Genomic DNA, 16,078 nt, shown 5'->3' on the forward strand with positions numbered 1-16,078 from the left:
TAAAACTAGCCAGATTCCAGCCCAAAATCATATCTTGTAAGATTGAATGCACAAGTAATCTTAAACTTCTATTGGTTTTTCCCAACTTAAAAAGTGATGGCCTTCTTTTCGCTACACTGGAAATACAACCCTACCTCTCACAAATCCCCCCTGCTTTCTTCTTTTTTTAGACCTAAAAACCGATCCCAACTTGATCAACTTCTTTCTCAGACCATTATTATTTTGAATTCATTTACTTCCCTCTTCCAACCTTCGAAATTTTGCACTTATGTGCACCTCAAACTTCCAACAAATGGTTAAGATATGCCATATTGTACTGAACCAAACGGTATGGAGCACACCATCCATACCGATTCAGTATTGATATATAGTATAGAGGGCATAACGTACTATACCGTACCGTCCATCTTCTTATCATGGATACTGTTTAACTAACAAGTGTAACCAAAACAAATTCATAAAAAATTCAAATAAATAAGTTTTACAAAAATAATTACTAATTATTTTTCATAAAATCTATTTTATCAAATTTTATGAGCCGCAAAACCTAAAGATTGAGATTTACAAAGACATATCAACCCTTTTTTTTTTCAGCTGTTATGCTTTTATATCACCACTATCATCATCATTATTATTATTTGATGAATGGGAAGGGCTCTAATCCCACTCCCTTCTCTATGCCTTCGCTCTCCCTATTACTGATTACCGGGGTATGTGGAAGTGGTGATGTTCGAATTCCGACTGCTACGTGCCGGATCAACGGAGCGGATCGGGTGATTGGTAGCAGTATAAAGCGGTGGTGATTTTGGATTGATAGACAGCCCGTTACGATGGGTCACCGGATCCATGGGGCCCTTATAACGGCTCCAAGATCAGCCGGTGGGCCCTATAAAGGCCGATCGACGCCCCTCCGCTTTGCTCTCCATCTTCTCATAAACCCTGGACGGTTCTTGGAGGTCGGTCTGAAGCCTTCGAGCCCTCCCACCGTTTTGCTTTCTCCTCAGCGTCTTCTACTTCATGCCTATGGTTCCTTCTGCTTCTTCTCGTTCTTCCCCTTGGGTAAAGGCCTTCTTTCTCTCTTTCTCTCTCTCTCTCTTCTCGATCTTGCTTTTGTTCTTGATTCTTTTTCCCCCCTAGTTGGGGCTGCCATTACTTTTTAGGTTTAAACGAAAGGCTGTGATGATTTCTTGGACGAGGGTTTTGTACGTTATGAATCAGGGAACGGCAACGAGATCTGGCCCGCCGCCATTGTGCAGGCAGCCGTTTGATTTGTTGTAGATAGTCTTCAGGCGAACAACACAATGCTGGATTAAGCGATTAATCCGATCTTCCCTTCCTTTCTTCGCTTTTCTGATTTCTGCTTTTTTTTTTCCTTTTTCAAGATTTGGTTTTTCTAAGGTTTCTTTAATTTCTTTACTATAATTATTTCTTCAGATCAGTAGTTTTTTTGGCTTATCAAGAATTTATAGGATTTGAAGGCCGATAAAAGACTCGGGTTAGGGATTGCATCAGTAGCGGCTGGGTTTTGGAGAACCCAAATTCTCAAATTTTCTATTCCAGTCATTGAAAATTAGGGATCCTTGCATGGTATTAGGGTTTATAACATTTTGAAAGGTTTTGGATCTACTTCTTGTTTTAGTTAATCTTTCTTTCTTTTTTAAGGTTTTGCAAATATTCCTTTTACCTTCAGTACTTTATTATTTCCCTTCTAATTCTCTTTAGTGATGATATCATGAGAGACAACTTGAAAAATCTTCAATGCTGTCCTCCATACCAAAGTCTACGTTCCTGTACCTACGTGGTTCCACAAGCTAGTTTCTCCACAGCTTCTTTTCTAACCTCGCCTGCTCAGGGTCCGATGAGGTTTTGTGACAACTCAAGATTTGTCTTGCTATTATTGTTTTTTTTTTTTTTTGGAAAAAGACTCCTTTATGAAGGTGTTGCAGGAACTCACATAGAAGCTTATATTGGAACTGGTACCATATAAGGTTATGGACTTCTACTTTCACTCGATAATGTTCTTGATCTCATTGATAGTCAATTTAACCCTTCAATTGTTTGCGCTGATGCTTTATCTGCTTTTATTTTTCTTACTCTTCCTTACCCTTTCAATGGTCATACTTTTCTTATTCTTTATTCATGTCTTGTGCACAAAGGATTTTCCGGTAAGTGCAGAAAGCAACATACAAGAATTGTCAACACCCCCACCTTTCTGATTTGGCAAGTCAGCTTTAGTATTACTGTTATTTTGGTTATAGAAAATTCGTTCTTTTAGTTGTTAATTCTTGAAATAGTAGTTCTTGCTGAGAAGTTTTGGATTTTTTTCCCCCTGCATAGTGGCTGGATTTAATCGTTTTCACAGAGGTCATACAACTGTCCGTCTATGACCAAAGGTTTTTCTGGTATCCCCATTTTTCCTTTTCCTTTTTTCTATTGAGCCTCCTTCAGATAGTTAGAATATGATAGCAATAAATTACTCTCATGCAAATTTTTGCATAGAATTTAGCAGTTGATATCTAATGCCAAAATGTCTTATGACCGATTTCCCTGCATATCCCTGGGCCATGAATTCTTGTGAAGTTTTCAACTAACAATTTAGAAGTGCTGCAGAGTTTGAAAATAACTTACATGTTCTCATTCTCTTAAATATTTTATTTCAAATTTGACATCATCATTTATTTCACTTCTTAATGTCGAACAGTCACAAGTCATAAATTATATGTTTATTTCACATGAATGCATTCGGTCTAACAAATTATCATATTGTCACTCTGACAAGTTGATGAACAGCACTATATGCTTCTCAATATGGTACAAAATATGATGAAGGATTTTGATGTGGATCTTGTTGAGATTCATAGTTTTATGAGTCTTGTCTATAATGTGGTGCAGAAATTTGATAATTCTTATGATTATGATGCTATAATATAAGTTACATTTGCCTTTGTCTTGATCTTTGAGCTGCCACAAGGTGGATACGCCTGTATTTTTGTGTTTGTGCATGCACACGCATATGCTTGCAGTCATAGCTATTTGGGTTTGTTGACTTGTAATGGTGGCGTTTTTTTTGGGTTAATGTGGTGGCCTTTTGGTATGTATTTTTCTTGTTCTAACAGTAATCCCTCGTTGCTTTTCTTTATATTGTAGAAGTTGCTCCCTGAGCTCTGCTTTGTGAGTTCTTTGTGTAATGCAGGCGAGTTGCTTCTCTCTTTCTTAGTTTTATCTGACCACGGGAGACGGTATCCTTATGTGCTAGACTAAAAACATTGAACATAATTACCATAACCATCCAGCCTTATCCCAACTGTTTGAATGTAATTGCATTTACTTTTGTTTTATGTATAGATGTAACCTCGAGGTTCAGTTTATTCAGGTAGTTCAGCTTGTAATGACTTTCTTTACATGAACTCCAGTATTCTGTGCAATGATTTTAATTCTGTGGAAAGGCAAAATATTTCTAGTGACTGATACTACCTTATCAGGTTTTCCTGCAAGATCAAGGTTTATATTTATTTGTTTGGTTATTTTAGCCAATGTCTTTCTTTAAGTTGCTGGATATACAATATTTTTTTTCCTTTTTAGTAAGTGTATGAGGTTCTTTCTTTTTGGAGATATGGAAGAAAGTTTTCCTCATCTTTATTTCTCTTCCCACCCTAGAGCACACCTACCTTTTTTTTGTCATGCAGTCTTTATGTGCGCAGTAACCTGTGTAAGGGCAAATAAAAGTATGATATACAACGTGATCTTTTCTTTGTCTCCTTCAAGATTAAGTATGGAGTTTAATGCAAAACGTGGTTGGGTAAAACTATGGCTGATGAATAAATGTTTGAACTAAAGCTTAATAGTGACCTGTAGGCAGTCACTTTTTGCGTCTGTAAATGTGCTGACATCTCTAGATGCTCTATGATGATTGTTTCTATAAATTGGCTATTTTTTTCTATATCATTTGGACTTCATCGAATGACACTTAAAAGTATCAGTTGTGGAGATTTCCGTGTTATGCTAGTGCTATTCTTTCGCTCTTATTCTCTCAATAATTTGTATGCAAGTATATATGTATGTAATGAGGCAATGGTGGCTGTCTTGTGGGGGCTACTTATGAGAATTGTTTGTGATGGAAGACCACTGCAGAGAAAATAGAGAAGGAAGAAGAAGAAGAAGAAAAGACGAGGAGAAGGGAGAAGAAGAGAAGAGGAGAAAGAGGCCAATTTTATTCAATTCTTTAATGCCCTAATTCATGAGAGGGGTGGCCTTTATATAGGTTTTACATCAGGTCAATCAATTGGCGATATACCAAACTTGGACCCTTACATCAACTCAATCAATTGACCAAGTCAATTGATTGATTACATACCAAAATCGATCCAATCATTCGATCCAATTACATGACTTAACAGCTAACCTAATTGATTTATTTAATAACAAACAACTGACCAAGTTGACTTGATTAAAAGCAAATGACCAAATTGACTCGATCAAACAAAAGCAAAATGCAGAAAATAAAATGACGCAGACTAGATTGGACCCAATCCTAGGCCCGACTCAATCGGGTGGCTCAAAGTCATCTTCCAGCCACAATGATGTCAATCCCTGGTGCGAACACAAGTGAGTGGCTCTGATGGCGCGATCATCTAAATGAATAGCTTTGATGTCCCCATCAACTCCTCCCAGATGAAAAAAATTTGACCTCGTCGAGGACAGATTTAGTTGACTGTCGTACTGCTCCAGAAGATCAGGGTCAAGACGATGTAACGCAGCTCTCGAAATTCATGCACATCAGACTCTAGTCGGCCTTTCCACCGAACAAGGTAACGTTGGTATCCACCATTCCTGGTTGACATAATCTGCTCATCTAATATATGTTCTATTTGTTCTCTGCGTGCATTAAATTTTGGAGGTGGCGGCTTAACAACCGATAACAGGTCTGGGTGATCAACAAGGGCAGGGGTGTGTCAACAAAGGGGTCAGAAGGAATAATTGCTGTCTTTTTGTAGGGGACTAAATCTTCAATATTAAATGTTGTACTAATTCTATAGTCCTCAGGAAGATTCACAACATAAGCATTCGAACTGATTTTCTTCAGGACTTTGAACGGTCTCGCACTACGAGCTTGCAATTTTTTGAACGTGTCCGAAGAAAGTCGTTCAGGCCTAATTCGTATCATGACATAATCTCCTACACTTAGCTCTTGATAACGTCTGTGCAAATCAGCAAGAAATTTATATTTTCAGTTATTAAAGTGAATGCTTTTGCTGATTTCTTGATGCAATGAATGCAGGTGCGATGCAAATGACTGTGTAGACTCAGACACTCTATGCTGATAAGATATGGGGATCAGGTTTATGGGCTGCCTAGGTTTGTAACCGTGCACCACTTCGAATGGACTCATGTTTATGGACTTATTGACCGAACTATTATATGTAAACTCGGTTGTCGGTAATACTAAATTTCAGGTCTTAGCATGTTCATCGACAAGGCATTTTAATAGGTTTTCAAGACTACGACTGACAACTTCAGTCTGGCCATCAGTTTGAGGATGATAAGCAGAAGAAAATTTCAGCTTGATGCCCATCATGTGCCAAAGAATTTTTCAGAAGTAACTCATAATTTAATATTCCTATCAGACACAATAGATTTGGGTAGGCCATGGAGTCTAACGACTTTGTCGAAATAGAGTTTGGTAATTCTAGAGGCATCGGAAGTCTTAGAACAGGAAAGAAAATGAGCCATCTTTGAAAAACGATTCACAACCACAAAAATGGAATCATGCTTGGTAGAAGTACGTGGAAGCCCTAACACGAAGTCCATACTGACAACTTGCCATGGACACTTGGAAAAAGGTAGTGGACTGTACATACCAGTGTTCTGTTTACGTTGTTTAGCTAGATGACATGTGCGACACTGGCTGACAATTTTGGCCACATTTCTTTTGAGACTTGGCCAGAAGAAACGCCTCTCCACCATTTCGATGGTTGTCTCTCCCAAAATGTCTGGAAAGTCCTTCAGCATGTATTTTTTTATACTATTAAAATTTATCAATGGAGTTCGAGGGATACACAATCGGTTGGAGCAAAAGAAATAATCATTTTGCAGAAAGAAATCATTTTGTTCTCTTTCTACTCCGTCCTGCAGGGTTAGGTATATTTTACTAAAGTCAGGACAAGTGGCATATTGTTTTCTGATCCTCTCAAAGCCAATCACTTCAGTGCTCATCACGGATAGGAGAAAGATCCGTCGACTGAGTGCGTCAGTAGCTTTGTTCTCAACCTCAGCCTTGTGCTTCAAGACAAAGGTGTAAGCTTGGAGAAACTCGACCCATCAGCCGTGTCTATGGTTCAGTTTCTTTTGGGAGTTGAGATATTTTAACGCCTCGTGGTCTGATATTCTAAGGGTGTCTCTACTGATTTTGAGAAGGTAAGCGCGATATTAGATTGGCCTGAGCCTAAGTCTCTATTGGAAGTACGTACTTTTTATGGGTTGGCCACTTTGTACTGCCGCTTCATTAGGAGCTTTAGTTCGATAATGTCTCCTATCACTGATTGCATGAAGAAAGAAGACTTTATCTGGATAAAGTCTACATCCCAAGCATTTCACGAAATTAAGAAAAGGATGACAGAAGCTCCTGTCTTGCGCCTCCCTGATTTCACAAAAGTATTTGAGGTCACTTGTGATGCCTCTGGCGTTGGTATAGGTTGCGTGTTAAGCCAAGAAGGTCATCCTGTTGCATTCTTCAGTGAAAAGTTAAACGATAGTAGGTTACGTTACTTTACCAATGACAGAATTCTTTGCGGTAGTGCAAGCCTTGCGATATTGGCTACACTATTTGCTACCACGAGAGTTTGTCTTATATTCCGACCACGAGACTTTAAAATATCTCAACCTACAAAAAAACTGAACCATAGACATGGCTAATGGGTCGAGTTTCTCCAAGCTTATATCTTTGTCTTGAAGCACAAGGCTGGAGTTGAGAACAAAGCTGCCGACGCGCTCAGTCGACGGATCTTCCTCCTATCTGTGATGAGCACGGAAGTAATATGCTTTGAGAGGATCAGGGAACAGTACGTCTCTTGTCTGGATTTTAGAGAAATATACCTGACCCTGCGTGATGGAGTGGATCGAAACGAACGATTTCTTTCTGCAAAATGATTCTCTTTCAATCCAATCGATTGTGTATTCCTCGAACCTCAGTGAGAGATTTTTTAATATGGAAAATATATGTTGGAGGACTTTCTGGACATTTTGGGAGAGACAAAACTATCGAAATGGTGGAGAGGCATTTTTTCTGGCCAAGTTTCAAAGAGACGTGGCCAAAATTGTCAGCCAGTGTCGCACCTATCTTCTAGCTAAACAACGTAAACAGAACGCTGGTCTGTACACTCCACTACCTGTTTCCGAGTGTCCATGGCAAGATGTCAGTATGAACTTCGTGTTAGGGCTTCCACGTACATCTACCAAGCACAATTTCATTTTTATGGTTGTGGATTGCTTCTCAAAGATGGCTCATTCTCTCCTGTTCTAAGACTTCTGATGCCTCTAGAATTGCCGAACTCTATTTTGATGAAGTCGTTAGACTTCATGACCTTCCTAAATCTATTGTATCTGATACGGACGTTAAATTTATGAGTTACTTTTGAAAAATCCTTTGGCACATGATGGGCACCAAACTGAAATTTTTCTCTGCCTACTATCCTCAAACCGATGGCTAGACTGAAGTTGTCAATCGTAGCCTTGGAAATTTGTTGAGATTTCTGGTAGGTGAACATGCTAGGACCTGGGATTTAGTGTTACCGACAGCTGAGTTTGCATATAACAATTCTGTCAACAAGTCCATAGGCATGAGTCCGTTTGAAGTAGTGTACGGTTACAAACCTAGGCAGCCTATAGGCCTGATCCCCATGTCTCATCAACATGGAATGTCCAAGTCTGCACAGTCATTTGCATCGCCACCTCTAAAATTTCATGCACGCAGAGAACAAATAGAACATATATTAGATGAGCAGATTATGTCAACCAGGAACGGTGGATACCAACGCTACCTTGTTTGGTGGAAAGGCCGACCAGAGTCTGACGTGACGTAGATTTTTAAAGTCGAGTTGCAGCGCCTTGACCATGATCTTCTGGAGCAGTACGACAGCCGGCCAGATCTGCACCTGACGGGGTCGAGTTTTTTCTACTTGGAAGGAGTTGATGGGGACATCAGAGCCGCTCGGTCAGACGATCGAGCCATTAGGGCCGCTCGTTCGCGTTCGCACTAGGGGTTGACATTATTATGGCTAAGAGATGATCTTGAGCCACCGATTTGAGTCAGGCCCGGATTGGATCCATTTGAGTCTGCTTCATTTTTATTTTCTGCATTTTACTTTTGTTTGATCGAGTCAATTGGGTTATTTGCTTTTAGTCAAGTCAATTTGGTCAGTTGTTTTGTTATTAGACAAGTCAATTGAGTTAGCTGTTAAGTCATGTAATTGAGTCGAGTGATTGGATTGATTTTGGTATGTAATCAATCAATTGACTAAGTTAGTTGATTGAGTTGATGTTAGGGTACAAGTTTGGTATGTCGTCAATTGATTGACCTGATGTAAGGCCTATATAAAGGCCACTCCTCTCATGAATTAGGGCATTGAAGAATTGAATAAAATTGGCCTCTCTTTCTCCTCTTTCCTCCACTTCTATTCTTCTTCCTTCTCCTCCTCTTTTCTTCTTCCTCTTCCTTCTCTATTCTCTCTGCAGTGGTCCTCCATCCTCCATCAGTTTCTCAGGAAACTGACCTGCAACCATTGTTAAAAATTTTGAGGTTGCAAGGGAGGCAAATCTTCTGGTCTTCCTCCAAGCCTCAAATCCTAGATCCGTGGTTTGTTTAATGCTTGACTTGTGCGTGTCTCCTCTGACAACAGGCAATGCAACTCTGGAGGATCTGCTGGCTCAATGCAGCCATTGTTAAATTGTCCTGTTTGATTGAAGGAAGGATTTCTATGACCCCCAAATCCTAATGATGTGGTTGGTTTTCTTTCTCAAACTTATGCTAAGGCTTTTGAATGGTTGGTTGCTTTGAAGTGTTGGTGCTTGTGATCCTGGTGATGTGATGCTTCTTTCTTTCTTTGTTTCTTCTCTCTTGCTTTGAAGTAGTGTTATTGTTGCTGCTTTTGTTTGAGAGGTTGGTTCTTTTGGTGCTTGTGATCATGGTGATGCCATGCTTCTTTCTTTTTTTTGTTTCTTTTCTCTCTTGCTTTGAGTGTTGCTGGTGTTGGTGTTATTATTGTTGTTGCTGCTATTGTTGGCGATGTTGTTGTTGGTGCTGATGTTGTTGTTTTTACTGCTACTGCTGGTGTTGTTTCTGCTGCTATTGTTGTTGCCATGGTATGCCGTACTAGCTTAAACCAGATGGTACAGGGGACACCGAACCATATCAGTTTGGTACCAATACTCGGTACGGGTGGCGTACAGGCTTTTGGTACGTCAAAAAAATCTCGTACCGTACCGTATCGACACTGTGCTAGTGTGGCATCGGTATGTGGTTTGGTTCTGAGACGGCGAACCTTGGTTGTTGCTGTTATTGGTGTTGTTTTTGCTGTTGTTGCTGTCAGTGCTGTTAATGATGATATTCTTATTGCTATTGTTCTTGTTCTTGTTCTGCTGCTGCTGCTGCTATTCTTGGTGTTATTGTTGTTGTTGCTATTGCTGCTGCTGTTGCTGTTCTTGGTGTTGTTATTGATGTTGTTGCTATTGCTGCTGCTGCTGCTGCTGCTGTTCTTGGTGTTGTTATTGCTGTTGCTGCTATTGCTGCTGCTGCTGCTCTGCTGTTGTTGCTGTTATTGTTCTTTGAGATGGGTAAATTCATTCTCTCTCTCTGTTGCTGTTATTGTTCTTTTACCTTGTTTCTTTGCTTCTTGATTTCTTTGCGGTTAGGATGAGGGTTTTTCTACATTGTGGAGTGGAAAATGGCTTCTTCTAATAGCAAGGCAATCTTGAATGGTTTGCTGCTGTTCTCCAGACAACTGGATGCTGCCGTCAGGGTTTAATTGTGGAGAGTCTTCATACTAACAACTCAATGCTACATTAAACAATGAATCTGAGCCTCCTCTTCCTCTTCCCTTTTATGGCTGTAACGATTTCTGTTTGTTTTTTAAGAATTTGCTTGCTTAATTTTTTAACTGTTTTTTATTTCTTTTGATGAGTTATTTACATGTCTTTTAATGAAAGATTCTCAGACGTTTATTTTGGTTGTGGTAAATTAGGTACTTTTGTTCAGTATCATGATTCTCAAATATGTTTTCATTTTTTTATTTGTCTTCTCTTGCTTCTGTTCTTCAATTTCTTGCTGTTAGATTTATAAGAAGAAACCGTGATGACTGGGTGAAGGTTTGATGCATTATGAAGCGGGAAACAACTATTTCTGACAGAAAGGCAAACTTGAATGGTATTCTGTCCCGCTGGCATCTGATTTGCAGCCATTTCAATTCAGTTGCAGGGAATTCTAAACTAAGTAATGTTTGGATGACTTTGAGCATGCTCTTCCTTTCCCCTTTCTCTGTTAGATTTATAAGAAGAAACCGTGATGACTGGATGAAGATTTGATGCATTATGAAGCAGGAAACAACTATTTCTGACAGAAAGGTAAACTTGAATGGTTTTCTATCCTTGCAGCCATTTCAATTCAGTTGCAGAGAATTCTAAGCTAAATAATGCTTGGATGAATTTGAGCATCCTCTTCCTTTCCCCTTTTTCTGTTATTTTGGTTTTCTTCAAGATTTTGGTTTTTAACGTTGCTTTGATTTCATTAATATTATTTATGTTTCTGATCAGTTGTTCCTGTGTTTTTTAATGAACAGTTCTCTTTTTTTTGGTTGTTGAAAATAAGGAATCATTTGCTCAGTATCAAGGTTCTATAATGTTGTTTTTAGTTTTTGAATCTACCGTTTCCATCACTTGTCCTCGGTATTCTCGACTCATCTTATTTGCTTTTACATTTTTTTTAACACCATATTTTCCTAGGAGACAGGTTTTGGTCTTGCATGGTTTCCTTTTACCTCCAGCACGCTTTATTCTGTTCCTTTCTTTTTCTTGACTAATAATATGACAAAAGACAATGTGAGAAACTCCAATGTCCTATTCTAGGATGCTGTACTAACCGGGTTCCATAAGCAGGTTTCTGTAGCACTTTTCTTCCAACATGGCAAGCTTAGAGGCTGCCCAGGGTTTGTGACAACTTCAAGCTGTATCTTGTTATCATTATTTTTCTAGAATCCTTTATGCAGGAGTTACAAGTTCCCTGCATAGAAATTTCTCTGTTGCTGGTATTACATGAGGTGAGCCACTTCAACTTTTCCTTGATGATGTCCTTAATCTCAGTAACAGTCAATACCATCCTTGAATTATTTATGCTGCTGCTCTATCAAAATGTTGCTAATTTGCTCTTTTTTTGGCAGGAAGTGGTAATTTGCTTTACTTATATTTTTGTACACTTCAAGCACCTGGATCATATTCCCTATCCATATTGTTCCGGAATGCTGAACTTGTGACTGACCATGATTAGCTTTAAGATTTGTTATTTGCTCCTCAAGAAGCTCTTATGATCTGCAGGGCAAGGACTGATTATGCTGCAAAGTGGAAATAACAATGGCTTATACATCTACCTCTAACAGTAAGACAAGCTTGGACTGTCTGCTAATTTGCGGACAGCCAGTTGCAGCTTTTTGCAGATAGGATGCCTGAGAAATTGGCTGGTAAAAGTTTTGGAATTTTTTTTCCCTGCTTAATGACTGGATTTAATTGTTTTCACAGAGGTCATACAACTGTCTGGCTATGACCAAAGGTTTTTCTGATATCCACATTTTTCCTTTTCTTTTTTTTCTGTTGAGCCTCCTGCAGATAGTTAAAATATGATAACATTAAATTATTCTCATGCAAATTTTTGCATAGAATTAAGCAGTTGATATCTAAAGCGAAAATATCTTATAACTGATTTCCCTGCATGTCCCTGGGACATGAATTCTTGTGAAGTTTTCAACTAACACTTTAGAAGTGCTGCAGAGTTTGAAAATAACTTACATATTCTCATTCTCTTAAATATTTTATTTCAAATGTGACATCATATTTTTCACTTCTTAAAGCCGAACAGTCACTAGTCATAAATTATATGTTTATTTCACATGAATGCATTCGGTCTAACAAATTATCATCTTGTCACTCTGACAAGTTGATGAGCAGCACTATATGCTTCTCAATATGGCACAAAATATGATGAAGGATTTTGATCTGGATCTTGTTGAGATAGTTTTGAGTCTTGTCTATAATGTGGTGTGGAAATTTGATAATTCTTATGATTTTTGATACTATAATATAAGTTATATTTGCCTTTCTCTTGATCTTTGAGCTGTCACAAGGTGGATACACCTGTATTTTTGTGTTTGTGCATGCACACACATATGCTTGCAGTCATAGCTATTTGGGTTTGTTGACTTGTACTGGTGGTGTTTTTTTTGGTTACATGTGGTGGCCTTTTAGTATGTATTTTTCTTGTTCTAGCTGTAATCCCTTGTTGTTTTTCTTTATATTGTGCAAGTTGCTCCCTGAGTTCTCCTTAGTGAGTTCCTTGTGTAATGCTGGCAAGTTACTTCCCTCTTTTTTAGTTTTATCTAACCACGGGAAATATTATCCTTATGTGCTAGACTAAAAACATTGAACATAATTACCATAACCATCCAGCCTTATCCCAACTGTTTGAATGTAATTGCATTTACTTTTGTTTTATGTATAGATGTAACCTCGAGGTTCAGTTTATTCTGGTAGTTCTGCTTGTAATAACTTTCTTTACATGAACTCCAGTATTGCAATGATTTTAATTCTGTGGAGAGGCAAAATATTTGTAGTGACTGATACACGCCTATTAGGTTTTCCTGCAAGATCAAGGTTTATATGTATTTGTTTGGTTATCTTAGCCAATGTTTTACTTTAAGCCGCTAGATATATAATTTTTTTTCCTTTTTTAGTAAGTGTACGAGGCTCCTTCTTTTTGGAAAAAAAAATCTGCTTTAGAAGAAAGAAAGTTTTCTTCATAATTATTCTCTTCTCACCCTAGAGCACACCTACCTTTTTTTGTTACGCAGTCTTTATGTGCACGGTAACCTGTGTAGGGGCAAATAAAAGTATGATATACAACGTGATCTTTTGTCTGTCTCCTTCAAGATTAAGTGTGGAGTTTAATGCAAGAAGTGGTTGGGTAAAACTTTGGCTGATGAATAAATTTTTGAACTAAAGCTTAATAGTGACCGGTAGGCACTCACTTTTTGCGGCTGTAAATGTGCTGACATCTCTAGACTCTATGACGCTCCTGGCTATTGTTTTCTATAAATTGGCTATTTTTTTCTATATCATTTGGACTTCATCGAATGACACTTAAAAGCATCAGTTGTGGAGATTTCCGTGTTATGCTAGTGCTATTCTTTCTCTCTTATTTCTCTCAATAATTTGTATGCAATTATATATGTATGTAATGAAGCAATGGTGGTTGTCTTGTGAGGGCTATTTATGAGAATTGTTAGCCCATTTCCTTGTCTCTGAATGTCTTCTAAAATGGTAGGCGAAGCAACTCGAGGGTTTCTTAGGCAACTGACCTGCAACCATTGTTAGAGATTTTAAGGCTGGAAGGGGGAGGCAGATCTTCTGTTTCCAGGCCTCAAACCCTAGATCTGTGATTTGTGCGTGTCTTCTCTGACAACAGGCAATGCAACTCTGGAGGATCTGCTGCTCAATGCAGCCATTGTTAGAGATCATGGGCTGGAAAGGGGAGGCAGATCTTCTGTTTCCAGGCCTCAAACCCTAGATCTGTGATTTGTGCGTGTCTTCTCTGACAACAGGCAATGCAACTCTGGAGGATCTGCTGCTCAATGCAGCCATTGTTAGAGATCATGGGCTGGGAGGGGAGGGAAATTGTCCTGTTTGAAGGATTTCTATGAGCCCAAAACCCTAAATCTGTGATTGATTTCTCTCTCGAACTTATGCTAAGGGTTTTGGGAGGTTGGTTGCTTTGAAGTGTCGGTGCTTGTGATACTGGTGATGTGATGCTTCTTTCTTTGTTTGTTTCTTTTTCTCTCTTGTTTTGAAGTAATGTTATTGTTGCTGCTGTTGTTTGAGAGGTTGGTTGTTTTGGTGCTTGTGATCATGGTAATGTGATGCTTCTTTTTTTGTCTCTCTCTCTCTTGCTTTGAAGTAGTGTTGCTGTTGTTTGAGAGGTTGGTTGCTTTGGTGCTTGTGATCATGGCGATGCAATGCTTCTTTTTTTCTTTCTTTTCTCTCTTGCTTTGAAGTGTTGTTGGTGTTGGTTTTATTGTTGCTCTTGCTGCTACTATTGTTGCTGCTGGTGTTGCTGTTGCTGCTGCTGCTGCTGGTGCTGTTGCTATTGTTATTGGTGTTGTTTTTGCTGTTGCTGCTGCCATTGTTATTGCTATTGCCGGTGCTGTTACTGTTGCTATTTTTATTGGTGTTGTTCTTGCTGCTGGTGCTTTTGTTATTGCTGCTGCTGCTACTCTTGCTGTTTCTGTTATTATTGCTGCTGCTTTAATTGTTCTTTGAGATGGGTAAATTCATTCTCTCTCTTTGTTCTTTGCTTTCTTTTTCCTTATTTCTGTTACGGTTAGGATGAGGGTTTGTCTATGTTATGGAGTTGAAAACAGCTTGTTCTAATAGCAAGCCATCTTGGACGATTTGCTGCTGTTCTCCAGGCAACTGGACGCAGCCGCCTGGGCTTAGTTGTGGAGAGTCTTCAGACTGACAACTCAATGCTACATTAAACAATGAATCTGAGCCTCCTCTTCCTCTTCCCTTTTATGGCTGTACTAATTTCTGGTTATTTCTCCAAGAATTTGCTTGCTTTAATTTCAAAGTAAAACTATGGCTGATGAATGAATGTACAAAATAAACTACGGTTATTTTTTTAAGAATTTGCTTGCTTTAATTTTCTTCCGTTTTATGGCTGTACTAATTTCCGGTTACCGTGCAGTCTTTATGTGCACAGTAACCTGTGTAAGGGCAAACAAAAGTGTGATACACAAAATGGTCTTTTCTTTGTCTCTTCCAAGGTTAATTGTGGAGTTTGATGCAAGAAGGGGTTGGGTAAAACTATGGCTGATGAATAAATGTTTTAACTAAAGTTTGATAGTGACCTATAGGCAGTCATTTTTCGTGTCTGTACATCTCTCGACACTCTATGATGCTCCTGGCTATTGTTTTCTATAAATTGGCTATTTTTTCTGTATCATTTGTACTTCATGGAATGGCACTTTAAAGTATCTGTTGTGGAGATTTCCATGTTATGCAAGTGCTCTTCTTTCTTTCTTCTTCCCTCATTAATTGTAGGCAAGTATATATGTATGTAATGAGGCAATGGTGGCTATCTTGTGAGGGCTATTTATGAGAATTTTTAGTTAGCTCATTTCCTTTCCTCTGAATGTCTTCTACAATGATAGGCGAGGCAACTTGAGGGTTTCTCAGGATACTGACCTGAAACCATTGTTAAAAGATTTTGAGGGTGCAAGGGAGGCAAGTCTTCTGGTCTTCCTCCAAGCCTCAAACCCTAGATCCGTGGTTTGTTTAATGCTTCACTTGTGCGTCTCCTCTGACAACAGGCAATGCAACTCCGGAGGATCTGCTGGCTCAATGCAGCCATTGTTAAATTGTCCTGTTTGATTGAAGGAAGGATTTGTATGAGACCCTGAATCTAAGTACCAGTCACACAAAAATTATATGTCCATGAGTTTGTAAGTTATGAAATTAACATGTTTCTGTAATCTTTATTGTTTATTCAAGGATTAAAAGGTGAAAAATCATATCATGGTCTCTCTTTTAGTGTCTAGGTCGATCCTGTGTGGTAGTCGGGAGGCTGGTGAAATTATATAGTCTCTTAGAATGTAATCTCAGTCGGTCGCTGGCCTTCTGCGGCGCATCGTGTGGCCAGAATGCTTATTCTGAAAAAACCAGAATACTAACCATCCTCATCGGCTGAATGGCACGTGCTGCTAGAATCTCTCTTTAATGCTTTGGACTGTTTTGCATCGACTGCCAGAATCTGGTTTTTGCTAGA

General features: G+C 38.9%; 1 long non-coding RNA gene across 11 annotated transcripts; it reads left to right on the forward strand.

Annotated features, from left to right (window-relative positions):
• Positions 1–881: 881 nt before the first annotated feature.
• Positions 882–15,824, forward strand: LOC113463599 (uncharacterized). Of its 11 annotated transcripts, none has more exons than XR_015975660.2 (4): positions 882–2,402; positions 8,895–10,417; positions 10,536–10,614; positions 11,146–15,824. It is a non-coding gene; the product is annotated as an uncharacterized LOC113463599 (long non-coding RNA). The 11 variants fall into 11 exon arrangements; XR_005512298.3 differs by having other exon boundaries at positions 883–1,059; positions 1,138–10,417; XR_015975653.2 differs by having other exon boundaries at positions 883–1,059; positions 1,161–10,417.
• Positions 15,825–16,078: the final 254 nt, after the last annotated feature.

The sequence above is a fragment of the Phoenix dactylifera genome, chromosome 2, assembly GCF_051530095.1.
Source record: "Phoenix dactylifera cultivar Ajwa chromosome 2, Ajwa_hap1_PhDact_Kaust_v1.1, whole genome shotgun sequence".
Taxonomy (NCBI): Eukaryota; Viridiplantae; Streptophyta; class Magnoliopsida; order Arecales; family Arecaceae; genus Phoenix; species Phoenix dactylifera.